At 43.1% G+C, this 27,640-nt stretch overlaps 1 long non-coding RNA gene and 1 pseudogene across 1 annotated transcript; both read left to right on the plus strand.

Moving 5' to 3' along the window:
- Positions 1-1,487: 1,487 nt before the first annotated feature.
- LOC112843540 (uncharacterized) lies at positions 1,488-2,821 on the plus strand. Its single transcript, XR_003215962.1, has 2 exons — positions 1,488-1,667; positions 2,588-2,821. It is a non-coding gene; the product is annotated as an uncharacterized LOC112843540 (long non-coding RNA).
- Positions 2,822-26,437: 23,616 nt separating this feature from the next.
- On the plus strand, positions 26,438-27,418 carry LOC109200441 (probable Bax inhibitor 1; annotated as a pseudogene).
- Positions 27,419-27,640: the final 222 nt, after the last annotated feature.

Genomic DNA, 27,640 nt, shown 5'->3' on the forward strand with positions numbered 1-27,640 from the left:
GGAGTTTTCAACCTTTATTTAGAAGTGACCTTTATCTTCTGAATCGGGTGATTCTCTGCTCCTCTTCTTTCTTCAACGTCAGGGGTTAGACTACCCTTCAGTTCGTTGCATAGATCAGGGGATTATTCTGCCCCGGGCAAGGATCTATGTTTGGGGGTCTCAGCCGAGTCCCCCTTTTGCAGAGCCTTTCAGACCTCCTAGGCTCCTCCGCCGCAGCACACTGACTCCAGTGATACCAGGTTTCACCTTTCCCTCTCAGCTGGACTGCATGTGAGGTCCTGGTCACCACTTCGATCGGGCCTGTCCACCTCGGCTCATTCCACTTCCGCTTATACACCTTCAGCCACACCCACTTCACCTCCGGCATCGTCTGCTCCTGTCCTTGATCTGGGGTCACCTGTGATGTAAAACTTGAGACAAGAGCCTTGAGTGCTTTAAATTGCTTAACATATTCTACCCCGGGTGCCTCCTCCCTCAAAGCTGGGATCCCCATGGTGGGCCCAGGAAATTGTCTCTCCGTGAACCCGGTGGACTGATTTACAGAGCATCTAATGCTCATCAGGGCTATTGGGAGTGCGTCAACACAATCCATTTTTGTCTGTGAGTTTTGCCAATTTGCTCTTCAAATTTTGGTTCATTCTTTCCACCCTGCCCTGAGATTGTGGATGATAAACAGTCCCAAATTTATGTTGGAGCCCCAACATACATTCCTACTCCTGCAGGTGTCTGTTTTTAAAATGAGTCCCATTATCTGATGTAATTCTTTCAGGGAAACCATGTCAAGGAATGTAATGGTTTACCAAACACTTAATCGCCGTCTTACTATCTTCTCTCCTCGCCGGCTGTGCCTTCAGCCACCCTGTCAGACTATCCACACACACCAGCAGATATCTGAACCCTATTGCAGACATAGCCATTTCCGTGTGTAGCGCCCCAGACTGTGTACTCCACTATAGCCGGGTACGCCCTGAGTTCTAATTATCTTAAACTTACTTAGTTGCCCTCAGTGCAATTTCCCCTGATTTATACATGTATAACACTCAGATACACTTTTACCTTACTCTGAACTATAGATAAGAAACAGTACTAGACACAAGATCTTCTGTTTAAACCAAGCAGGTTTACTGAATGAACTGGTAAACACTCAATAAATCAATAAAGTAAGAAGTCTCTTGCAATGATAAAATATAACAATAATAACAGTTACACCGTTCTTTACCATAATGGGCCCCACACACACTCTCTCTCACACCACCCAGTTTCCCAAGTCCCCTCGGTGCAGGCCTGGATCGATGCTAGGGTGCATAGGAACCAACGGTCCTAAAAGAAAACAAAATGGTGCTCCTACCTGGAAACCTTAGTCTTTTGTCCACAATACAGTCACGGCACGCCGAGAGGTCCGTCCCTTAGGTCGCCAAGCTGCACGCTTACGGTGTGTTCACACCGTACCTGGGTCCATCAGGTCCTCCAGAGGTGTGAGCAGTTTGGTGAGTTTCACCACTTGCTCCAGGAGCTGCGCCTGGATGACGGCGATGACAGCGATTCCACCGTCTCTCACTCACCCAGTTTGAGGACCTGCTGTCCCGCGTTGGTCCAAGCATCGCCCACCTAGACACCAACTACAGGCGCTCAATCCCACCTACAGAGCGCCTGTCCATCTGCCTGAGGTTAGTAAAAGTGTTTAATACGGTAGTCCACCTTTTATATATTAGCACAGGTACTACCGTACCTGTGCTAATATATGCTAAACTATCCGTTTACACACTGCTAATATGGATGTGGTATGCTAACAGTGAATGCCGTCGGTGTTTACTGATAGCAAACTGTGGTACTGAGACGACTGTTTATAATATTTCTAGTGATACTCGAAAGGTCTCATCAAGTCCCGATTTAATTTGATTTATGCTATGTTATCAGTGTTTGCAATGATAGCATGGCTGTAGTGTCTATCAATGTATGCTCTCGGTGTTTGCTGATATCAAACTGTGGTATGAGGCCCACTGTGGGTTAATCTTTGTAGTGATACTCACTACAAAGAATTAATTCTGGTATAGTTGAATATTTGTATATAATCCTCGCAGCTGTCAGACTCACCAGGGTCACCAGCCTTTCTTAAAACTGAGAGCTAGATAAAATTGTGAACAGTTTGGTTCATCTTTAGTTATATGGTTCTATCTAGCATATTCTATCTTGATATGCTGTCTTATCAAAGGTTAATTTTTCAAAAATATTAACAATGATTTAAGCAAGGAGCTACATGTCAACATACAACTCTTTATTTATATTAATGTCTTACTTCATTCCTACCTGATTGACATGTCTAGGAATTATGAGTGATTGGCACACTGTAGGGGTAAAAGTTGTTACCAATCAAATTATGATATGTTAAAGTTAAAACAAAACACAACTGACTGTTTTATATTATATCTAATATATATTATCTAATTATCCTTATAATTACAAAATGTTTTATGTAAGATTTATGTTTTGTAATTTAAATCTGACATCACAAAAGTATTTTGTAATTTGAATAATGTATTTTGTAACTGCAGTACACATAATACTAATTTTGAACAATTTTGTCCAGGTTCCTTGCCACCGGGGACTCCTTCAGGACCATCGCGTTCAGTTTCAGAGTCGGTGTGTCCACGGTGTGCCAGATCACCCCCCAGGTAGCGACGGCCATCTGGGACTGTGTAGTGGACGACTTCATAGCTGTGCCTTCACCTGGAGACTGGCGGTCCATCACAGAGGGATTCCAGGAGCGCTGGAACTTCCCTCTCTGCTGTGGAGCTCTGGATGGGAAGCACGTCCAGACAAAGGCACCCCATATATCATATAGGAGACACACACATTGATATACACTAAATATTTATTCTATTTCTTTTTTTGTGGTGCCCAAATTTATGCACCTGCTTGACTTTGTTTAAACAATTATTGCACACTTTTTGTAAATCCAGTAAACTTCTTTTCACTTCTCAAATATCACTGTGTGTGTCTCCTGTATGATATATTTATATTTAACTGACATTTTTTATTGTAACAACCAACGATTTATACAGGAAAATAATGGCTATTATCAAGGTTGCCCAAACCTTTGCATCCCACTGTATTAGTATATTTTGTCATTAGTATAACATGAAATAAATTCTACATGTGTCAAGTCGTGTGCCAACATTTGCTGTGTAGTAGAACTGAGACATTAGTCATTGTAAAAATTTATTTGAAGTAATATTAAAATTCTCAAACAGAAAAACATTAAACATAAATATATAAAATATAAGTATTTACAGAGAGACAGGAATAAAAAAAAAAAGACCCAGCTGCTCTCCAGAGCAGGAACAAGGCTGAGGAGGAAATGCTCCATTGTAGACTGGCGTGGCCTCTTCAGGGACACCAGGATGGCCAGCTCCACCGCCGATGGACCGTCCTGGGACCCGTCCCTCATCTGCCTCGGCGCTGTCCTCCTCTGTGGGCCTGTAAAACACAGCACAAGACACAAAGAAATGAGAAGGCTGCTACTAGATTTTCATTTCAACATTGAAAACAAAAACAAAAAACAGGATATAATCAGATTGGTTGTAGACATTTAGTAAAGGTGATCACAAGGCAATCCCACACCGAGTAAAAAGTTATCGGTGCTTGCTGTACATACCTGTGGCTGCAGCAGCAGGAGCTCAGGGACCGGGGAGCCAGGAGAAGCAACAGGGGATGCTCTGCTGCAGAATCAGTTGGTTCTATCAAGACAATATTAAATGTTAACAGGTTGAATACAATAATCATAGAGAAAGTATATACAGTGGTCCCTGTTTTATTGCAGCAGGGGTTCTCACAATAACTAGCCCCTCGCCACGCACTTTATACACTTTCCGGTTCCTTGGTGTCCTCATCTCTGCTGACATCTCCTGGACGGAAAACATCTCAGCGGTCATCAAGAAGGCCCAACAGCGGCTGCACTTCCTGAGAGTCCTCAGGAAGTACAAGCTGAACTCCAACCTGCTGCTGACCTTCTACCGCTCGTCCATTGAGAGCCTGCTAACCTACTGCAACACGGTATGGTACGGCAGCTGCACCAAGGCAGATAGAGTGAGGCTTCAGAGTGTGGTCAAGACAGCACAAAAGATCATCGGCTGCCCTCTCCCCTCCCTGATGGACATTTTTTCCTCCCGCTGCCTCAGCAGAGCAGCAAACATTATCAAGGACAGCTCCCACCCTGGCTTCAACATGTTCAGCCTGCTTCCCTCAGGGAAGCGCTACAGGTGCATCAACACAAAAACCCACAGACTCAAAAACAGTTTCTTCCCCAAAGCGATAACCACCCTGAACTCACACATGCACCGATAACACAGCCCCCCACTTCCCACTTCCTCTATGGACCACCACTATTTATACCAATTCTATGTGCAATAACTGTATATACATAACACTATTTATACCAATTCCATGTGCAATAACTCAACTGTACATACATAACACTATTTATTACATATTACTTACGGCTTGTAAATTGTACATTTTATATATATATACACATCTTCTTCCATATGTTAATACTGTCCATATGTATATAGCGCTGCAGAACTGTACCCCCCCCAGCATGTTTACACTGAGTAGGAGATGCTCTGTATCTCATTGTACAACTGTATAGTGACAATAAAGGCATTCTATTCTATTCTATACACTTTTTTCCCCACACACATGAACATTAGTCACAGTTCTCACAAGTTGATTCTCAAAGTGAAAACCTTTGTAGATTGCAAAACGTAAAAGTATTATTATGCCGCGTTTTGTCTTCATCTGGCTGCCACTTTCGTGCGCCTTTTTCCCTCCCGGTTCAGGTGTCTATTTCCGAATGAGGGTCATAGTTATGAGTGTTTTTGTGCTGCTTTTTCTATTGGACGTGATGGTTATCAAAACCAAACATGATAAATTTGGCAAGCGCAGGAGACACGACACGGAGGAGCTTTGTCAATCAGGCTGCAGAATGCAATGTTGTACAGTGCAATAACAAATCAGCGAAAAAGCGAGGCAGTGACAGATGAGCGGGACCACTGTGTGCTGTTTATTAATAAACAAAATATATTCCTACACTGTAAAATGTAATATTGTGTTTAATTAAAAATATTAAATAGGCTGAACTCAATTTTTATCAATTTGTTATTAGAACTCAATTTAAATAAGTTACCAGTACTTTTTATGCAAAAACGCTGATAAACTCCATTTATTTGAGTTGTCTTAACTTAGAAAAACTAAGTAAGCTGGAAGTTTTGCTTCTCAGTGCGGAAGGATGAAAGATGTGTTTTGAAAATGCCATGTGACTACCGTCCTCCTCCCTCTCGGATCAGTCCGCATGTTCACGGTGCATTTTTTATGGAATATGTTGAGCAAACCTGGAGAAGTGTCAGCTCAAGATATTATTGTTGTCATTGCTTTGGATCTTTACCTGATACACTGACTTGGTGAGTAAATGTTTACTCTTATTCAAACTGATTTGTGGCTTCTCTTAGTTTAGCACCAGGTTTAAAATCTTGCTAGCTAGTTAGTGTTAGCCTAGCGTTGCTGCTGCCGCTGGGCTCATGTTACTTAAAAATTAACACCACAGCCTTAAAAACCTTACAAAACTATGTGGTGAAATTTTCTGTTGATTGTTTGAAATAAATAAGTGAGATAAGAGCCCAGACAAAATTCTTCGGGAGGTGCAGCCGTTAGGGGTGTGGGGGGTGGATAACAGAGCTCTCCGAAAACGTGGAAGCACTTTTGCAAATATGTGATATTTTGATAAATTAAGTAGATATTTGAGCATTACATAGCTACATTGTCGCCTGAAAATATCTTAAAAGGTTATTTTGTGACCCAGAAAGGGTAGTCTGGGGAAAAGGAGGATCGCATTTGTTGGCCGCGGTTGTCGGAGCCTGTGCATACTTGTAAGCGCGGCAATGGCGGAGGAGCGCGGCTAAAAAATGTATTACTTTTTCTGGGTCACAAAATAAACTTTTAAGATATTTTCAGGCGAGAATGTAGCTGTGTAAAGTTCAAGTATCTGCTCGATTTATCAAGACACATCACATATTTGCAAAAATGCTCCGACGTTTTCGGAGACGTCTATTTTTTTTTTCATGCTTTGTGGCAGCTTTAGAACATCTGTGGCATCTATTAATGTCAAGTCTAGCCTTTATTTAACAACATAAGCAAACTCTATGTTACAATGATTGCACAGCCATTAAGGATCAAATCAGTTTCTGAAAAATGTTCTGTTTTTTCTCCCTCTGCTTGCTTCTTACTGTCTTTGAGGCCGATCGGGACCAGCACTCCTGCTGTTGGACAGAAAGACATCAGTAAGTGTTTTGGTTTTCCAATATATTAGCAACTGTCAGTGACATTTATATTAATCAGGCTGAACTTTAATCATACTTTAGATCAGCCTGTTTTACTTATTGTTTTATTTGTGCTTTCGTTTGGGGAAGTTGTTTCTTCACTGATCTTTTCCTGTCTTCTGTTATTAGACTTGAGATATGACTGCACTATGCTGTTGCTGGTGACCATGGTTAATTCTACAAGACATGCTGTGTAAGTAAACAAACAACAACAGTTTGGTCTGCATTTCTTGAAAGATCACGTCCCCCAAACTTAGTTTAGAGGGTCTACACTGTATATAGTGAAGTCTGCAAGTTTTCTAACAGCAAAATTTGTTTTGTGCCCAAAATCATTTTGCACATCATTAGAATGAAAGTTATTGGCCATGTTTGCATAGCCCTTTTTTAAAATGATGCTTTCATGACATTATTGTGTGTTGGGTGGTGGTCAGGGCTATCCAGACTGACAAGTGGGACGTTGAATGTCACCTCTCCGGTGGGGAGGGAGCCTGAGATCGTCTAAATTGGAGTCTGTTCTATACCAAATGCAGAAAAAAATGTTTTAAGAAAGCAATTAAGTTCATGTTCCAAAAATATGATTGTTTGCTTGCAGGACACCAGGAGAGATGAGTCCTCCGTCACAGATGGTGTGGTCAGTGAAGATGGTCGCCTGCAGGTTCAAGCTCATTGCATCTCCAACCCACATCCACTGCCACTGTACTTAAGGGAAGTTAAAGACTTTCTTCTGCACCTACATTTGGATCACCTCGATCCATGACAGTCATTCAGGCAGTAATGCCTGGACTGGAAACAAGCCATCCTTAAAATAATACACCAGCTCATGTGTTGGAATGAAAAACAAATGTGTTGTTTAAATTAGAGACTGCACTTGTGACAGAACAACAAATATTTTATTTTGATTATATAAGTAATGTAAGTACAAAACAAACTTGTGGTAGGCCTAAACTTATTTTCAGAATAATTACATCTGAGACTTTGTTTCATTGTAAGATTATAACAGTGATGGCAATATAATTGTTTGTTGTTCAGCAGAACATGTCCAGTATGTTGGCTGTTATACTTTGTTGTGTTTGAAAATAAAAGTTGGACTCATTTTAACATCATTACAAAAATTGTTGTTAATTATTTTTAATCATATTCAGGTTACCACAAATTGTTTTTTCATTTAGTTGAACTTAACATGTTTGTCAGTAGGTAAACATTTAGTATTGTACAGTCAGAAATATCAAGTTATTGTTAATACTGCAGACTTGCAATGTATAAGTTGTCCTAACAGTCATCTTAAGTAAGCTTTACTTAGTTTTTTTGAGACAACGAGTTTCCATAATTTTTTTTGAGTTCTGGGAACTAACAAGGCTGTACAGTGTACTCAAAATGAGTAAGTTGCCCTAACTTGGTCATCTTACGTAAACTTGATCCAATTTTTTTGAGTTCTGGGAACAAATGAGCTTGTACAGAGTACTCAAAGTAAATAAGTTGTCCTAACTTAGTCATTTTTAGCTAAGCTTTACTCAATTTTTTTGAGGCAACGAGTTTCCATAATTTTTTTGAGTTCTGGGAACTAATTAGATTTTACAGTGTATATGACAACATGCATAAAACCACGGTATTTGTACATCAGTGGGAAAATAGCGGGACAGTAGGCGGGCTTGCTAGCTTTTGCGCGGCTTCATCGGGTCAGTCTGAAAATTTAAAAAAAAAATGAATGAACTTACCGGGTTGCCCCATCTCCTCACTTATGTGCCTCCAAGCTCGGTCCTTTTTATTCCTGTCTCGGTAGAAGTAGCAGCTGGCATCATACAGCTCTGGGTGATTAGCCATGGCAGTGATGAGCTTTTCCTCCATACTGAATGAAGGGCTTTGGCTGGATCTGCCCCTTTGACCTAGGTCAGAGCCACGTCACCAGCCTCCTGATTGGTTGTCGCGGCGCGATTTGACGCCGGAGTTCAGATTTTCCAACTCGAGCGGTTGGCGTGATACGCGCGTGTGCACAAAATCAACACAAAATCTGACACGGGTGGTTTTCTTTGCGAGTCAAACACGCCAGACGCGGTACACTGACGCGCGTTTCACAGGTTTTGGCGTTTTCGCGACGCAAATCTGCTTCCGAATTTTCGCCGGACGCGCAATCGCGTGTCATCGCGCTCTTTCCATTGACTTTACATGTACACCTGACGCTCTGGCCGCCTCTATCGCGTTCGGTGTGAACGCACCGTTACTCCTTTTAAGCAGCAAACCTGATCGGCCTACCTTGGCAGTCAGTAGCCTCCCACTCCGTGCAGGTCAGGTGACGCCCAGCGAAGTCCGCTTTGAGGGCTAACTCCGATTAGCCAAGTTAGCACGCCGCTAACTAAGGATATTTCGAGGCAACAGTGCAAACCAGTCCGGGCCGCACCACCTCACAGTCACGCTCGGTTACTCAGCCGTCAACGTGGGATGATTTATCCTTGCCGTCCATTGGGAAAAGTCTCTGCAGACGCTAACCGCATCTCGTGCACACTTTTCTCTCTCCTCTGCTCTCTCATGGCTGCACTCCGCTCCTCCGTCTCTCCTTCCGCTCTCTTCCTTTCAAAGTAAAAGCACCTAAACACACTTCCTTACCACTACTACCAACACAGTAAAATAAAAAACAGAACTATTCAGATATATCCAACTGGAAATAAAACTTAGCCCCATAAAACGTACACATGTAATCAATTACAATCTCCTGCCCGGGTCTTTGGAGCAAGGGGAAACTTACCCATTTCCGGCTTCACTGTTAACTTGGAGTTGTACTGTCCACAGATCAGGCAAGTCCTCACATGCTCCCGCACATGTCCTTCAAGAATGGGTGCCACCAATGACAGAGATTCCTCCCCATCTGGGTCACACCCACATGCCCTAGGCCATGAGCCTCTCTAATCTTCCTCTCTGCCAGACCCACCGTTAGGACCGGTCTCCCGTTAGGTCCTCTCCATATTTCCTCCACTTTTCTGGCACCCCTTTCTCCATACTGATTTCTGTTCCAGTGTGGCCTTCTCCTGCTCTTTAATGATGTCCTCCTTCTCCAATCCAGGATTTTCCTCATATTCCATACCCATACTTACCATCTGTTTCACTCCCGTGTAACCAGCCGCCTTCTTCACCACCTGATCGGCTACTCGGTTTCCTTTCGCAACCCATGTGTCTAAATCATCATGACCTTTGAATTTGATAATTGCCCCTCCAAAGGTCCTTTTAGAGCTTCTTCCAGCTCTTTCATTTCCTTTTCATGCTTGATGAGCTGTTATGCTAAAGTTCGAAACCCAGCCTGTTTCCACTGGCCCAGTTCCACATGTGCAGCTCCGAACACATATGCTGAGTCCGTGTAGATGTTCACTCTGTCTACCTCCCCCTTTTTTCTGAAACAAAACTCCATTCACAAATACATTTGTTTCAGAAACATCCAAAAAGAAATCTCTGTTATAGTCTGGAACTACAAATCTGCAGTGCGTGACAGATCCTGTTTCAATGAAACAAAGATCTGCACTGCCTCAGCGGTCCAATCCAGTTTAGCAGTCAGGTCCTTCATGCCCTGCTGCTTAACTAGGTCATGCAGGGGTTTGGTACGGCCCGCATAATCTGTAATGTAGTGCCGGCTATACCCTGTGAGACCCAAAAAAGAAAGCATTTCTTTCACTGTTTCCGGTCTGGGATGGGACAATATGGCACTTCTGTGATTGGCCAACATCCCAACCTGAAATTGCTGGATTTCTCTTCCCAAGAATGTGACCTTGGGCCTCACCAGCTGCAGTTTGTCCTTACTTACTTTAAACCCTGCCTCCGCCAGTCTCCTGAGCCCGGTCATGGTAGATTGAAAGCAAGCGTCTGCCGTGGGAGCTGCGATGAGCAGGTCATCCATACTGGACAAGGGTGCAATTCACTGAAAGCACACATGGTTCCAGTATCTGTTTCAGTGCCTGGTTGAAAATACCTGGTGATAGAGCAAACCCCTGTCTCAGTCAAGTGTACCTGAGCTGGCGACCCCTATAAATAAACGAAAAACCATCTCTCAGGGAGTGGTGCAATGGAACACAGAAGAAAGCATTAGCCAAATCAATGCAAGTAAGCTACCTGTGTTCCGGTAAAAGGTTGGTAAGGGCCGGAAAAGGATTAGGAAAGGAACAGGAACAGTTTTAGTTTTCAAAATGTCATTGATGGCCCTCAAATCATGCGCCATATGATACTTTCCTGTGCCGTGCTTCTCTACAGGCAAAATCGGAGTGTTCCACTGTGAGGTTGAGGGTTCTAACACCCCTACCTTCAACAAGCCTTCTATGATCTCTGCAATATCCTCCTCTGCCTCAGGCCTGTGATGGTATTGCGGACGCCAAATTGGGACCTCCATCTTTAACTCAAAAGTCACAGGGGAGCATGCGGTTAAGCCAACATCTGTGGGCCCCTGTGACCACAGAGAGGGTGGCAGGGCGGCCAGGCCTTTAACTTCTTCTGAGTGGTCCGTCAGCTCCCTGCCATGAGTCCTACAAATAGGGCGGTGTTCTTGTACTTGGGGAGAAGGAGACCTCAGGGATCTGAGTGTGTTGCCAATCGGTTGCTGGGGACCCTGGTCCTTCGCCTGGTGTTTGGAATGCACTGCCAAGAACACATAAGGGACCGACTTGTCGCCCATTCTGAACCAGCTCTGTTTATCTTCCGATAACCGGACCAGGGTGGCTACACCACATAAATGTCTTCAGAACAAATCTCCCAAGATCTTCCCTCAAGAAACTCAAAAAACAGATCTTCATACCACTCAATTTTATCATGGTCATAAAAGAGCGTCAAGTGGTATGGGTCAATGGGAGAAGAGTAATGTATAGGAATTTCTTTTATTTATGTATTAATCACATTATTTTATCGTATAATGCCTTGGTGCCACTGGATTTTAACACGTCTCACACCCATATAGTAAGACAAATGGTGGGGGTCTAGTAAGGAAGTTGGAGGAAGCAGACAACTTCACAGGAGGAATCTTTTGTCTTTTCGAGGACTCTGGTAGGTAGCAAGAGAGTGTGAACCTTTAAACCTATATTTAAATGGAAAACTTCCACAACAGTAAATATCCAAAGCCATTATCCAGGGGCGCCAGAGCAAAAAATGAGCCAGGATGCCGTCAGATGTAGTCAGCCGGGCCCAATAGATGTCAGCTGTTTGCCCAATGTCCTCAGACAGCAGCCATTGACCTCTGGTCCCTGTAGAGATGCATGGAAGCTGAGTGCCGTCTTGCAAAGTCACTGTCAGTCCATCAGCCCCACACATGATAACTGCTCCAAGTTTAATCAGCAAGTCTCTGCCCATTAAATTCACCGGAACTTGTGCTGAAATCACATAAGGATGTGTCACTACTTGTGTCACTCCTGGAGCCTCACAAATGGTGGAATATGTGGCTCCCGTATCAACCAGGAACGGCAGAGTCTAGAAAAGTTGATTCTGTTCATCTGGACGTAGCGTTTTGTGGGAGAAACGTTTCGTCACTCATCCAAGTGACTTCTTCAGTCTCAGCTGACTGCAGGTTTCCCCAGTCTTATAAACAGTGCATTGCATAATGACTGAAACCAGCCCACTGAAGGAACAATGGGCTGGAAGGTCAGACCTCCCAGCCCCTGCAGTCAGCTGAGACTGAAGAAGTCACTTGGATGAGTGACGAAACGTTTCTCCCACAAAACGCTACGTCCAGATAAACAGAATCAACTTTTGGAGATTTACTTTCCTGGATGATTGAGAATGCATCAAGACGGCAGAGTCAGTCCATTCACCGTCACTGGGAGCAAGGGATCTGCCTTTCTCCCATCTCCCCGGCCTCTTTGTGGGGTGTGTCACTGCATATACTGCTGCCCGTCCCAGCCGGCCTCCAGGGTCGGGATTTGTGGACGTGGTCATGGTGTCATGTGTGGGTTAGGTGCTTGATATTGGGGTCCCCCTCCGCCCCATTGTAACTGACCAGTGTATTGTTGAGGCTGCTGATGATAACAGTCTCTGGCCCAGTGCCCTGGCTGACCACAGATCCATAAAACACCACACCACCCACGTCCCGCTCCAGGCGGTCCCCTTCTGTAGCCAGGTGCCCCCCTTATACCCTCTGAGCCACCACGGCCTCTTGCCCTACCCCTACCGGGCCCAATATTACCACCCCAGCTGGGCACGGGTGCGGCTGGCAGTCCGTCGTCGTATCCTGGATATGGATACGACGACGCATAATTATTAGAGTAAAAATCAGGGCAATTAGAGTCAGGTGGGTGGTTTTGAGCCACCATAACCTTTGCGGGTTTCCCTTCTTTCTTTCTTTTTTTTTTACAACATGTTGCTTCGCTTCTCCCACCTTAAACCTCAATAGTTGTTCTTCAAGTTCCTCTAAATCACCTTTCTTTTTCTCTTTCTCCAGTTTATACTTATCAAGATGGTGCACCAAGTGTTTCTCCCAGCGATGTGAATCCACCCCCTCTAAATCGGGGTCATCCAAAATTTTCTCTCTCACTTCCTCTGGAACTCCTTCCAACACTGCTTTCCTGAACCACTCTTGATGGAGACCCCTTGTAGTGGGGTTGTGGCCAGTTTGCTCCTTCCCCTGCTCTACATAGTCTCTGGAGTTCTGATCCGGTTTCCACTCCAACTTAGTAATTGCCGAAGCATTTGAGTTTGGGTACATCTGTCTGACAGCATTCCCGACTCTCCTGCACACGGCACCGTACTGCCGTGTGCAGATTTCTTTTCTCATGTATAAATCACATATTTAATCATATCACATTAGTTATAGTAATATCACTTTCTATCTTTACTATACTAAGGGCACTCCTATCCACAGGGTTCGGTGCTAGGACCAATTCTGTTTACATTATACATGCTTCCCCTAGGCAGCATCATTAGAAGACATAGCATAAATTTTCACTGCTATGCAGATGACATGCAGCTCTATCTATCCATGAAGCCAGATAACACACACCAATTAGTTAAACTGCAGGAATGTCTTAAAGACATAAAGACCTGGATGGCCGCTAACTTTCTACTTCTTAATTCAGAAAAAACCTGAGGTTATTGTACTCGGCCCTGAAAATCTTAGAAATATGGTATCTAACCAGATTCTTACTCTGGATGACATTAGCTTGGCCTCCAGTAATGCTGTGAGGAACCTTGGAGTCATTTTTGACCAGGACATGTCCTTCAACGCACATATTAAACAAATATGTAAGACTGCTTTCTTCCACTTGCGCAACATCTCTAGAGTTAGAAATATCCTGTCTCAGAGTGACGCTGAAAAACTAGTTCATGCATTTATTATTTCCAGGCTGGACTACTGTAATTCATTATTATCAGGATGTCCTAAAAACTCGCTGAAAAGCCTTCAGCTAATCCAAAATGCTGCAGCAAGAGTACTGACAGGGACTAGAAAGAGAGAGCATATTTCTCCTGTTTTGGCTTCCCTTCATTGGCTTCCTGTTAAATCCACGATTGAATTCAAAATCCTGCTCCTCACATACAAGGTCTTAAATAATCAGGCCCCATCTTATCTTAATGACCTTGTAGTACCATATCACCCTATTAGAGCACTTCGCTCTCACATTGCAGGCTTACTTGTTGTTCCTAGAGTATTTAAAAGTAGAATGGGAGGCAGAGCCTTCAGTTTTCAGGCCCCTCTTCTGTGGAACCTGCTTCCAGTTTGGATTCGGGAGACAGACACTATCTCTACTTTCAAGATTAGGCTTAAAACATTCCTTTTTGCTAAAGCATATAGTTAGGGTTGGATCAGGTGACCCTGAATCCTCCCTTAGTTATGCTGCAATAGATGTAGGCTGCCGGGGATTCCCATGATGCATTGAGTTTTTCCTTTCTAGTCACCTTTCTCACTCAGTATGTGTTAATAGACCTCTCTGCATTGAATCATATCTGTTATTAACCTCTGTCTCTCTTCCACAGCATGTCTTTCATCCTGTTTTCCTTCTCTCACCCCAACCGGTCGCAGCAGATGGCTGCCCCTCCCTGAGCCTGGTTCTGCCGGAGGTTTCTTCCTGTTAAAAGAGAGTTTTTCCTTCCCACTGTCGCCAAAGTGCTTCCTCATAGGGGGTCATATGATTGTTGGGTTTTTCTCTGTACCTATGAAGTGCCTTGAGGCGACTTTTGTTGTGATCTGGCGCTATATAAATAAAATTGAATTGAATTGAATTGAAATTGAATTGAATTGAACTCCTGTCACCAGTTTGCATGCATGTGGAAAGTTAACACAGTAAGGCCATTGTAATGGGAGACTGTAAACAGATAGTGAGATTCCTTCTGCTTATCAGGGATGTAAATCCTTAGGTGATGGTCAAGCAGAAAACAAGGTCATAATTCTCTCTGTGAGGGAGGAGGTATAGCCCCTCCGTGAGAGGGGCCAACATGCAAGAGTTTGTGGAATGTTCTTTGGGGTTGCTGTCTTATTTAATGAATCATTTCAATGTAAGCAGCCATCTCCTGGAAGTTTTCAGTCTTTTGAATATGTGGCTTTACAGCTGAAGGCCCCATCCAAAGTTGTGTTTCTTAATGTTTACAGGCCTCCCAAATACTGCAAAGACTTTTTTAATGAACCTCAGTGAACTGCTGTCTGTGATCTGTGTTGATTTCGACTGTGTAATTATTGCTGAGGACTTTAACATCCATGTGGACAACCCTCAGGACAAAGGGACTAAAGACCTGAGTAACACTCTGGGCAACTTTGGGCTGACTCAGCATGTAACAGAGGCCACACATAATAGAGGACACACTCTTGACCTACTGATCTCCAATGGCCTGAGCATTTCAAAGGTTACTGTGTCTGATGTGGGCCTGTCTGATCATTACTGTGTTTTCTTTGAAAGTAAAATTTCAGCCCACACAAATATATCAACAACAGTGATCACAAAACGGTGTATAACTGAATACAGTAGTGAGATCTTTAACCAGGTCTTCCCATTAACACCTGACCTGTCCAGAGGTTCAGTCAATGAGCTCGTCAATAGCTTCAATGCTAAAATGTTAAATGTTATGGACACAATTGCTCCCATTAAGGTGAAGGTTATCTCTGGAAGGAAAAAGTCTCCATGGAGAAACTCCACACTGGTGAAAAACGAAAAAAGAGAGTGTAGGAAAGCTGAGCGCAGATGGAAAAAAAAACAAACCTCCAGGTTCATTATAACATCTATAAAGAGAAACTTCACAATTATAATTTACAACTGAGGAGTGCAAGGAGGTCCTACTCCTCTGACATCATCGCCAAAAACAGTCATAATGCTCAGGCTAACAAACCCTCCTGTGTCAGTGGCAGCTGAACTTCATTCGACCATGGCCTGCAATGACTTTGCAAAATTCTTCACAGCAAAAATCCAAAAGATTAGACAAGCAATTGGTACATCAACAGCAGATTCAGGATATGTACTGTGTCCACCGAAAAACTTTTTAACCCTCTGGGGTCGCCGGACGCGCCGGCGCGTCAAAATCACGTGACCAATTTAAGACGACACAGCTACAAGATGCAGCGAGTCAGAGTCTCCATTCCAACTTGGGTCGAAAGTGTGGACTTCAAACTATATACCAGTTTTTAAATTGTGTCGATAGGCCACGTAAAGCCAGAGTTATGATAAAAAATACACGCGATGTTTTTTTCTCAACAAAACAGTGGTGTTTACAGCGGGAAGAACGGTAAAAACAGTGTTTTCTACAAACGGCGCTAGCAAACACTCTCCGCTTCCGAGTGAAAAAAGAAAAAGAAAAAAACACCCCTTCCCTATTGGTGTTAGAGTTTACCATGTCAGCCAATCAAAAAAATGATATAGCAACATGTGACATTTGGTTGCTTAGGGAGAAGGGGAAGTTTTTAGGAGTGACACCCGCGACGGAAAGCGGGCGAGCGAAAGAAAGAGAGAGAGCGAGTTTTCATATGTGAGACATTAGTGATGTTTAGCGTGTTTGGAGGCTATAGTTAGTTTGTTGTGTAGTTATTGTTTTGTATTGTGTGTCAGTTAGACTGCTGAATTTCATATTTTCTCCAAAAAAAGCCGTCAAAGGCAGATTCCAGTGTAAACGCTGTTCCCATGTGGAAAACAGGACTGATGCACCTCCTGCAGTCAGACCTGCAGGGTTTAGGCCTGTGGTTTTCTCCTCTGTCTTATACTGAACACAAACTACATTTTTTGGACTGGCACAAATAATTTGTGTGCCTTCTTATTTGATGCAGAGCACCTGATTGTTCTGTAAATAGTATTAAATGGTTATATAAAAAACGCCTGAGGCCTTGGCTGCATTTTTAGGTAAATAGTACCATATAACTTTGTTGTTTGCAAAACTTGTGCATAATTTTTAGAAATGTACAATTTCTATTTGCATTTCAAGTTATGAAAATGATTCGTTAAACATGTTTGTGGGTTTTACAGTAAAAAATATAACTTTTTTCCACTCGGATTTTGAATTTTTTGTCTGAATTTAGATCAACTGTGCTAATATAGTATACCAAAATGAAAAAATAACTCAAATTTCAGATATTTGAGGTTGTGCTGAAAATAATGATACCAAACAAGGCAAGAAAAACATATTTTAAAGGTGAAATATAGAGGTAAAATCAAAAGTAGTCAAAAACGGCCAATTATACCCTGGACCCCAGAGGGTTAAACACCATCAAACAGTTTCACCCTATTAATAGCAAAGACCTGGAGGACATCTTAGGTCAACTGAACTCCTCCTCTTGCTGTTTAGATGTCCTGCCAACAAGTTTTTTCAAAAAGGTCTCAAAGACTTTGGAGTCAGACCTGTTACAGATCGTCAACTTTTCTTTAATGTCAGGTGTATTTCCAAAACCTCTAAAAACTGCTGCAATTAAACCTATACTGAAAAAGGACAATCTTGACAAGACACAAATGAACAACTACAGGCTGATCTCAAATCTCGCATTTTTAAGTAAGATCATTGAAAAGCAGTTTCTCAACAGCTCAATTACTTCTTAAAACAGAATAACTGCTATGATGCCTTCCAGTCAGGTTTTAGACAGAACCACAGCACTGAAACCACACTGACCAAAGTGTTTAATGACATATGTCTGAATACAGACAGTGTAAAAAAATGTCAGTCTTAGTTTTACTGGCTCTCAGTGCAGCATTTGATACAGTTGGCTACAACATATTACTCAAACGACTGGAGAACTGGGCAGGTCTCTCAGGAACTATACTAAACTGGTTCAAAACATACTTAGAAAACAGGAAATACTTTGTATCAATAGGTAACTTCACATCTGAGCAGAAAAGTATCACATAAGTAGCGATGAAAATTATATTAAATAAATGTTTTAGTGTGTTAGTACAGGTGGCTACGGAACTGGATCAGCATTCTCCACAAGCACAGCGGCCAGTGCAAAATGATAGACTAATATAATTGGAACCACACCCAGCCCATGTTTTGGCTGAATATTTCACAGCCTCATTCCATGTACACCTTAACCTGAAGAACAAGCTTCGAGGACAATCAATCACTCCCTGAAGACAAAATGCAGTTCGAGAGCAATGGCTTCAACTTCAAGAGTCAACAAGGTGAACAGACAGCAGCACTGCCCTAAACCTTCAACCTTAAAGGGTTCAGCAGCATGTATAAATGCCATCGTGGATGGAAGCATGCACTCCTGATAACAAGCTGGGAGGTTCACCAGCGACATCACTGTGTGTGAATGGACTTGAGAAGACTGTCTGAGTTTCATATTTGCCATGCTGAGACTTGAAATGGCAAAGGAAGAGACTGCTGACAATTAACTCTCCAGGTTGCAGGACAATAGGTGAAACTCTTGGTGAAAGGAAAAAAAAGAAGAGATTCTGGTATGACAAACCAGTGATCAGAGAATAAATTTAGTTGTTAATATAGTAAATTGTGAGATGCTGTCTGCTTGATTGGAGCGACACACGTGATTTACTGTATGAAGCAAATTCTCTTTTGTGATAATATTTTGAGCATGCATTTCTGTTGTCGGTTCAACTTAGTGGATCATGAGCTGATATGTAAATTAGTTGATTGTTACTAGATCAGGGAAAGATGGCTGGATTATAAAACAAGAGAATAAGATGTAGCAGAGGCTTGAGTTTCCTGTGTCTGATGTATGGGTGAAACTTGCATCCAGTTATACCGGGAGTGCAGAATTATTAGGCAAATGAGTATTTTGTCCACATCATCCTCTTCATGCATGTTGTCTTACTCCAAGCTGTATAGGCTCGAAAGCCTACTACCAATTAAGCATATTAGGTGATGTGCATCTCTGTAATGAGAAGGGGTGTGGTCTAATGACATCAACACCCTATATCAGCTGTGCATAATTATTAGGCAACTTCCTTTCCTTTGGCAAAATGGGTCAAAAGAAGGACTTGACAGGCTCAGAAAAGTCAAAAATAGTGAGATATCTTGCAGAGGGATGCAGCAGTCTTAAAATTGCAAAGCTTCTGAAGCGTGATCATCGAACAATCAAGCGTTTCATTCAAAATAGTCAACAGGGTCGCAAGAAGCGTGTGGAAAAACCAAGGCGCAAAATAACTGCCCATGAACTGAGAAAAGTCAAGCGTGCAGCTGCCAAGATGCCACTTGCCACCAGTTTGGCCATATTTCAGAGCTGCAACATCACTGGAGTGCCCAAAAGCACAAGGTGTGCAATACTCAGAGACATGGCCAAGGTAAGAAAGGCTGAAAGACGACCACCACTGAACAAGACACACAAGCTGAAACGTCAAGACTGGGCCAAGAAATATCTCAAGACTGATTTTTCTAAGGTTTTATGGACTGATGAAATGAGAGTGAGTCTTGATGGGCCAGATGGATGGGCCCGTGGCTGGATTGGTAAAGGGCAGAGAGCTCCAGTCCCACTCAGACGCCAGCAAGGTGGAGGTGGAGTACTGGTTTGGGCTGGTACCATCAAAGATGAGCTTGTGGGGCCTTTTCGGGTTGAGGATGGAGTCAAGCTCAACTCCCAGTCCTACTGCCAGTTTCTGGAAGACACCTTCTTCAAGCAGTGGTACAGGAAGAAGTCTGCATCCTTCAAGAAAAACATGATTTTCATGCAGGACAATGCTCCATCACACGCGTCCAAGTACTCCACAGCATGGCTGGCAAGAAAGGGTATAAAAGAAGAAAAACTAATGACATGGCCTCCTTGTTCACCTGATCTGAACCCCATTGAGAACCTGTGGTCCATCATCAAATGTGAGATTTACAAGGAGGGAAAACAGTACACCTCTCTGAACAATGTCTGGGAGGCTGTGGTTGCTGCTGCACGCAATGTTGATGGTGAACAGATCAAAACACTGACAGAATCCATGGATGGCAGGCTTTTGAGTGTCCTTGCAAAGAAAGGTGGCTATATTGGTCGCTGATTTGTTTTTGTTTTGTTTTTGAATGTCAGAAATGTATATTTGTGACTGTGGAGATGTTATATTGGTTTCACTGGTAAAAATAAATAATTGAAATGGGTATATATTTGTTTTTTGTTAAGTTGCCTAATAATTATGCACAGTAATAGTCACCTGCACACACAGATATCCCCCTAAAATAGCTAAAACTAAAAACAAACTAAAAACTACTTCCAAAAACATTCAGCTTTGATATTAATGAGTTTTTTTGGGTTCATTGAGAACATGGTTGTTGTTCAATAATAAAATTATTCCTCAAAAATACAACTTGCCTAATAATTCTGCACTCCCTGTACACTCTGATTACATGAGAACGAGCTTGTTTTGTGAAATATATTACATGTCACATGTTTTATATTGGGGGGGGGGGGGTTAAATAAAATGATTGGGTCTGTGAAAATGAAAAATAAAGTGAAAAATAAGTGAAAAAAAAGCACAGACCTGGGGAAGAAATTCACATTCCAGTGTGAAAAGCAAAATTTTTCTTTGGGGTTGTTGTTTGAGTGATGGGTTGATTCTGTCAGTTAGGTTTGGGTTGTTTTCTTATTTGAATAGAGGGAGTTTTATTAAACATGGACATGTCGAAGGCGGCTCATTATTTTTGTAACAGTGCACTTAGAAAAACCTGGCAGGTGATTTTGTTTTGTGCTTTGATGAGCTAATAATCAGCTCTTTTGTTTTTCTCTCATTTTTTGTAAACAGGCCTGCAAGATTGAATTAACAGCGCTGTAAAAATTTCCGGGAGAACAAATATAAGGTGGGCTTTTCCAGATTACAATGGGCTGAGGAAAAGGCTACCTGTGGGAACCTGATCAGGCTGTAAGTCCCTCTCTAAAAGGATTGTAGCGACTCGATCCAGTAAAAGAGCATAAAGAACTATTTTCCTAAAAAAAAAATAATAATAATAATAAACAAAACAAAATAAAACAAATGAATGAGCTCATGTTGCTGAGGGTGGAGAATCTGATTATTTGCGTGGGAGTCTCCACTGTCAAAAATATCTCGTGTGAATGTGTGTGAGTGAATGCGTGTGACTGGACCAAGAGTAGGATGAATAAATGTTGACAAACAATTGACCACGCTGGCAAGAGAAAGGGGATGCTTTGCTTTGCTTTGTTTTGCTTTTGCCATGAGCAGGAGGAGCGGAAGACTAAATTCTGGGGATGCTGATTTTGGGTTGCTGATGTTTGCTTTAAGAAAATTCTGTTTTATTGACTGGGTTTAGATTATGGTACTAGATTATATTGTGGGAAAATGCCAAATGCTAAAGGGGAGAAAATTTTTGATATAACTCATGCCATTAACAAAATAGGCCACTGTAGAAGTCAATTAAAGTTTATAGAGGAAAATAACTAAAACAGAAGTAATATTTATGAGTAACATAGGAGATTGCTAGACTTTTCATATAAAATGCAGTTATAGAATAACAAACACTTGTCGAAGTGACCAAGGTTTTTTCCTTTAAAACAGGAGCAAAGTAAGGAAAGCATATATATTTTGGTTAAGTCTGATAAAGTATAATTAGAATGTACCATTACATTAAGAGGAGCAAAATGAAATCAAAATATGCTGTATCAAGAACATGTTATAACACAGGAAATGTGAGTTTTAAAATGAAGTTAGTGTTAACACACAGGTGTTGTTTCTAGGCAGCTCTGAATGGAGCCAGGGGTGTAAAAGATTGAACATGATGATTAGACTGATTTTATTCCTAAACACAGGTTTGGAGGCCCGGAGCAAATATACCCGAGAGGAGAATTGCTGAGGGTTTTACAGAAATAACGTGACTAAGCTTTTCCTTTCAATTTTATAAGAGGTGGTGAAGTATTTTCAGTATTTTCAGTTTTAGTGGCTGGTTTTAGCTTATTTGACACATGAGGTGTGTCAAGAAGGGGTGATTTTGGGTTTAATTTGAAATAAGGGGCTTTATGATCATATTAGGACTTATTGGGTGTTTGATAATTTGGCTATGATAAAAATTACGCATAATTGCTTTTATGCCTAAACTTATTTGATTAAAAATGTTTGTTTTCTCTTTGATCTTTTAGTAGAATAAGCGGTTATAATGATTTTCTTCTGATCTATTGTGAAAGGTGACAGGGTGTAAAAGGTCAATGAAGATGCTTGCATAGACAGATAACATGTACTGTGACTTGTAGGTCAGAGTTAAGGCACATTCTGCTTGGAAACTTTCGCACTTGCAGAAGCAATGGTTTTGTGTACAGGATGTTGATAATCAGATAAGAGGAGAAGAGAATGAGCAACAGGAAACACCTGGAGGGACGTGAAAGCAGCGCTTTAAGTGCGTTAAAGGTGTTAAAATGTTGTTTACTGAGATGAGTAACATTGAAGAATATATATAAATAAAAGTCAAAAACCTGGTTCAGCGTGACTGACTGAATTGATATATTGTAGGGATGACCTTGAGGGCTGATGGATAGATGCTAACACGCTTATACACATAGTTAGGTTAATCCTTTTGATTAGAGAGCCCCAAACATGAAAAAAGTTTGAATAATTAAGAGAACAATTCATGAACATAATAAGGTAGGGAGGCGTAGTAGGGAAAGGTGTTTTGTTTCCTTTGCAGGAGATTTCAGGACCACAGCGACCACAGGGGTGGCGAGATTCCAGGGAGCATTGGACCAAACGGAACCACCAGAAAGGGGCACCCAAAAGAAGCAGAGAGCTCCATAGTTGAATAAAATTTGTTGTTTAGGAAATTAAAAGCTTGTTAAGGTTAAATGTGAGCATAAAAGTATTGAAGAATAATGAGAGCGACTTTAGAAATAGTTTGCAGGATTTCTATGTTAGGTAAATTGCCCAAGAAATAGTGTTAAGACTGGATTTATGTTATCCGTAGAGGGGGTGGGAAAACTTAACTCTAGAGAGGCTGTTTCCAAAGAGTGATAAACGTAAGTAGGACCTTTGACCAGGAAAAACTAATTATATCTGGTGTTAGTAAACAGTGGTTATTGAGGGAGTCAGTTAATTAAGTTAACTAATAGAAATATGGTGACCTTTGTGGGGAAAGTTTAAGAGGGGGTCTGTTAAGAAATAAAATATATAATCTAAATGCTGATTAGTGTGTTTTATGAGAGGCCCAGACTTCAGTGTAAAACTAGGTTGCAGGCTGACAGGAAACGACATGGTTTTGCAGAAGAAAAAAAATAACAGTACAGCTTGTGTCGAAATTTGATTGATGACCCTAGCCTTGACCTTTTGACCTTACCGGAAGTACTCCGGAAGTGTGTAATATGATCCATAAGCGCGGCGAATTGCATCCGGTGAGGGGAGGGGGGAACTCCGGAAGTGTGTATTGGATTCCATACGCGTGACTAATCACACCTGTTGTGAAAAAAATTATGTTTTCACAAAATAATTCATATAGCAAATCCACATAACCCTAATGTACATCTTTGAACTGTATGTTAATCAGTACATGAAGCGTACCTCTGAAAAGAGTCCATCATTTGTGAATTTACTGATTTGTTTTTTAACTGCAGTTTTCACAAACTGCGGATGATGAAATCCTCTGTATTGTAGAAAATGTCTTTAAACTATTGCTGTTCCTACTTACTGAGTTCCCTAGCTACTTCTTTACTATGTGAATAAACAATTTGAACGAGAAAGGATTTAAAGACACATTGAAGCAAAGGCAAAAAAATTTGTAATGAAATTTATGTGACCGTTCTTCCGAAATCCGGCAGAGAGTGAAAATCCAAGAGCTGCTGCAATCCTCTGCATTAATGATCTTTCTGTTTCTCTCCTTCTGCGTGTGTGTGTGTGTGTGTGTGTGTGTGTGCGCTCACAGAGAGGAGGTCACGGCAGGAGTTCCCTGAGTTGACACGTATGAACCATAAAGTCAGTTTGGACTGAGGAGCAGTTGGTAAACTACATTCAGTCTTGACAAAATTACTTTTTTATCCAATGCATGCACAAGAAATCAAATCTCTGTATCACAATGATTTCATTAAAGCCTTATTATTTTATGGGGGCAATATCACAAATTAGATCATTAATAGGGAACAAAAAGGAGGATCACATCAGCAATGGGAGACTGAAGTCTTGACACGTGCTTATAACTTAAAAACACAAAAAACTCAGTTACAGCTGGTAAGATTTGTGGTATAAACCAGACTTTCACAGTCTGCATCTTTACAGGGGTTTTTTCTGCTTTTGTTCACTCCTAGTGTGATCAACAAACAACAACCACAAACACAGAGTCCACTAACTATTAGCCGCTTTTCCCCCCTAAACAGTCAGTTGACTGAGAGAAATGCAATCCATTATTGTGAACGCTGAAGGAGATGTGCTCCATAGTCAAACTTAATTCCGGCATCCCTTTGATGGAAAATTGGTTAAACCATTGCTCAACTTATGTCTGAATGACGGCAGATAATTCTGATGAAAAGGAAACTGACCCCGTAAGCACTTTGCAGCTGAGTCGAGGGCTCGTGGAAATAAGGTCAAGGAGGTGTCCGGCGTGAGTGCGCATGCGGCCTGACATTCCATTTGGGACATCTGACAGACACATTAGTGCAACTCAGAGTGTGAGCAGCAACTCCTGTATAGTAGACATAAGAAAAGTAATGTGTAGTGCTTCTTTTTTTTTTTTACAACCAAGATTCCAGGGCACATGCTTATATGGTTTTCTTTTATTCAAAAACAGGTTAGTTTAGCAATCGTGTAACTGTATCCTTGACCTTTTTACCGGTTTGAGGAGTCGGTTTGGCAAGAGGAGGACGCCGGCCGCGCTGCAGGTGGCGTTCATGTTCTTGGGCGCGATCGCGGCCACGGCGCTGTCGGTGAAACTCGCGACGCAGATGTAGCCGACGATTACGATCAAAGCCAGGGCGTTAGCGCGAGGAGGAGGAGGAGGAGGCCGAGTCGCGGCCCGAGGTACTACTGCTGCTGCTACTACTGCTACTACTACTGCTACCGCTACTGCCGAGGCTGACGATGCCGACGCGCGACTCCTCTCCGGTCAAGAGGCGAAGGTGCCGCGTGTGTCCCAGGAGCAAAGACGTCAAGACCAAGATCCTGTGCCGCGAGTGCCGAGCGCACGTGTGCATCAACTGCGCCGTCACGTACTGTCCCAACTGCGCCGCTTCACGCAACGCCGCTTCCCAGACGCCGCCGACGTCGTAGTAACACGAGCGCCCCTCGGGGGGGTGTCCTAACGACCCCCACCCCACCCTAAACGTTTTTAGGACACCGATGATCATCCTTTTTACACGAAGGAGAAGGACGAGAAGACGAAGACGGTCTCTGAACGTATTCTGCGCAAGATAATACCGACCGATGTGTGAAACGAGTGCACGCGTGCCGTTACGTTGCCTGAAAGAACACAAATGCTGTATGGTTTTGTTCGTGATTGTTTTTTTATTGTTGCCAATAAACAAAGACTACAACATTTCATGTGAGTTGTTTGTACGCTTGGAGAATGAGATTATACTAGAGAGCAGGTTAATGCAGAGCGCCACGTCTCGCTTTAGCCGGCGTTCTGAGGACTTTGCGATTCGTAGCGTGTACGCCCCGAGGGGGTCCTAGCGACCCCACTATCATCATCGTAATGCATACGCCCCGAGGGGGTCCTGGCGACCCCCCACACTAAACATCATAACGCATACGCCCCGAGGGGGTCCTAGCGACCCCCACCCTATCATCATAACACATATGCCCAGAGGGGGTCCTAGTGACCCCCCCCCCACTATCATCATCATCATAACGCACATGCCCCTAGGGGTCCTAGCGACCCCCACGCTAAATATCATAATGCATATGCCCCTAGGGGGTCCTAGCGACCCCCACGCTAAACATCATAACGCATATGCCCCGAGGGGGTCCTAGCGACCCCACTATCATCATCATAACGCACATGCCCCGAGGGGGTCCTAGCGACCCCCACCCCACCCTAAACATCATCATAACGCATATGCCCCGAGGGGGTCCTAGCGACCCCCCCCACCCTTAACATCATCATAACGCATACGCCCCGAGGGGGTCCTAGCGACCCCACACTAAACATCATAACGCATATGCCCCGAGGGGTCCCGGCGACCCCGCCCCACCCTAAACATCATCATAACGCATATGCCCGAGGGGCTCCTAGCGACCCCCCCCATCATCATCATCACCATCATCATCACCATCACCACCACCACCACTACCACCACCACCACCACCATCATAATAACACACACGCCCCTCGGGGGTCTCCACGACCCACGCCCCGAGAACAGGCGGGCGCACAAGGGTTAAGGGAAACAGGCGCCTCAACGGCAAGGCTTTCTCAACGTTGTAATAAAATACACGGCCACAGGGGGCGTTTTAAAAACGCACTACCCCGTTGCACATGGCCCTAGGGGCGTGTCCCCCGCGAACCACGCCTCTCCTTCCTGGCAGGGATCCGCCTAGCGGAAATTACTGCATTTTCGCGCATGCTCTATGGTGCGCGGCCAGCAGAGGCCGCCTTTTCATCCGGATGGGGCATCCGCCTAGTCGAAATACAAGCAACGAATGTAACATCTTACCATGTGTATTTACTATGATTGCTGCTTTATATATTGTATGTCAGTTGATTTAATTACACAATTGTGGCACAATAAACGTGAATCAGAAAAACGTGTAACGTCTATGTAATATGTTGGCCATCGCTTCAAAGCTAACGCTTCAACCGGCAAAAGACGTACAGTCTTGTATATATGTGATTGGAACCAGTGCAGGTTCTTTGGTTTTGCTGTTTCAGAACACACATTAACTATAAAGCAGAGAAAGGAGACGGCTCGTAACAGAGAGAAAGGAGACGGCTTTTTCATAGGACGTATCATCCGATCGCAGTCTCTGGTTTCACCATGAACGCGTTTGACCACAGCAAGACAGATGCTCTCTTCCAGTTCTCCCACATATCTCACTCCACCCAGGAGCACTTGAAGAAAGTGTACTCAAGCTTGGCAATTTGCATGTGTCTGGCCGCTGTCGGCTCCTACGTCTACATCTATCTGGTCGCATGCCTGGTTAGAGTGAGTGCGGCATCCCCCCTCGCAGTCCTGGGGTTGTTGATCTGTCTTTCGGTGGCTACCCTCACCTCACTGGGGTTGTTTATCTGGTTTGCCGTGACCCCCCCATAACCCTGAGACCGAAAGGAAGAGACTTGCTTTCCTTGAAGGATTTGCCTTGCTCACAGGTTTTAGCCTTGGACCCATACTGGACGATGTCATCGCTGTCGATCCGAATGTCATCGCGACCGCCTTCGTGGGAACCTCGGTGATTTTCATCTGCTTCACTCTGTACGACACACACAGGGGCCACCTGTTCCTCCGAGGCACACTCATGTCCGGCTGTTCTATTCTGTTCCTGGTGTCTCTGACGAACGTGTTCTTCGGATCTACGCTTCTGTTTGAGGCGAACACCTACCTGGGACTGCTCGTCATGTGCGGCTTTGTCCTGTTTGACACTCAGCTCATTATCGAGAAAGCAGAGAACGGGGACGAGGACTACATCTGGCACTGTGTGACCTTGTTTGATGATTTCATCAGCATTTTTAGGAGACTGATGCTCATCCTTTACACGAAGGAGAAGGCCAAGAAGACGAAGATGGTCTCTGAACGTATTCTGTGCAAGATAATACCGACCGATGTGTGAAATGAGTGCACGTGTGCTGTTACATTGCCTGAAAGAACACAAATGCTGTATGGTTTTGTTCATGATTGTTTTATTGTCGCCAATAAACAAAGACTACAACATTTCATGTGAGTTGTTTGTACGCTTGGAGAATGAGATTATACTAGAGAGCAGGTTAATGCAGAGCGCCACGTCTCGCTTTAGCCGGCGTTCTGAGGACTTTGCGATTCCTCAGCTGCAATA

Source organism: Oreochromis niloticus, linkage group LG22 (assembly GCF_001858045.2).
Source record: "Oreochromis niloticus isolate F11D_XX linkage group LG22, O_niloticus_UMD_NMBU, whole genome shotgun sequence".
Taxonomy (NCBI): domain Eukaryota; kingdom Metazoa; phylum Chordata; class Actinopteri; order Cichliformes; family Cichlidae; genus Oreochromis; species Oreochromis niloticus.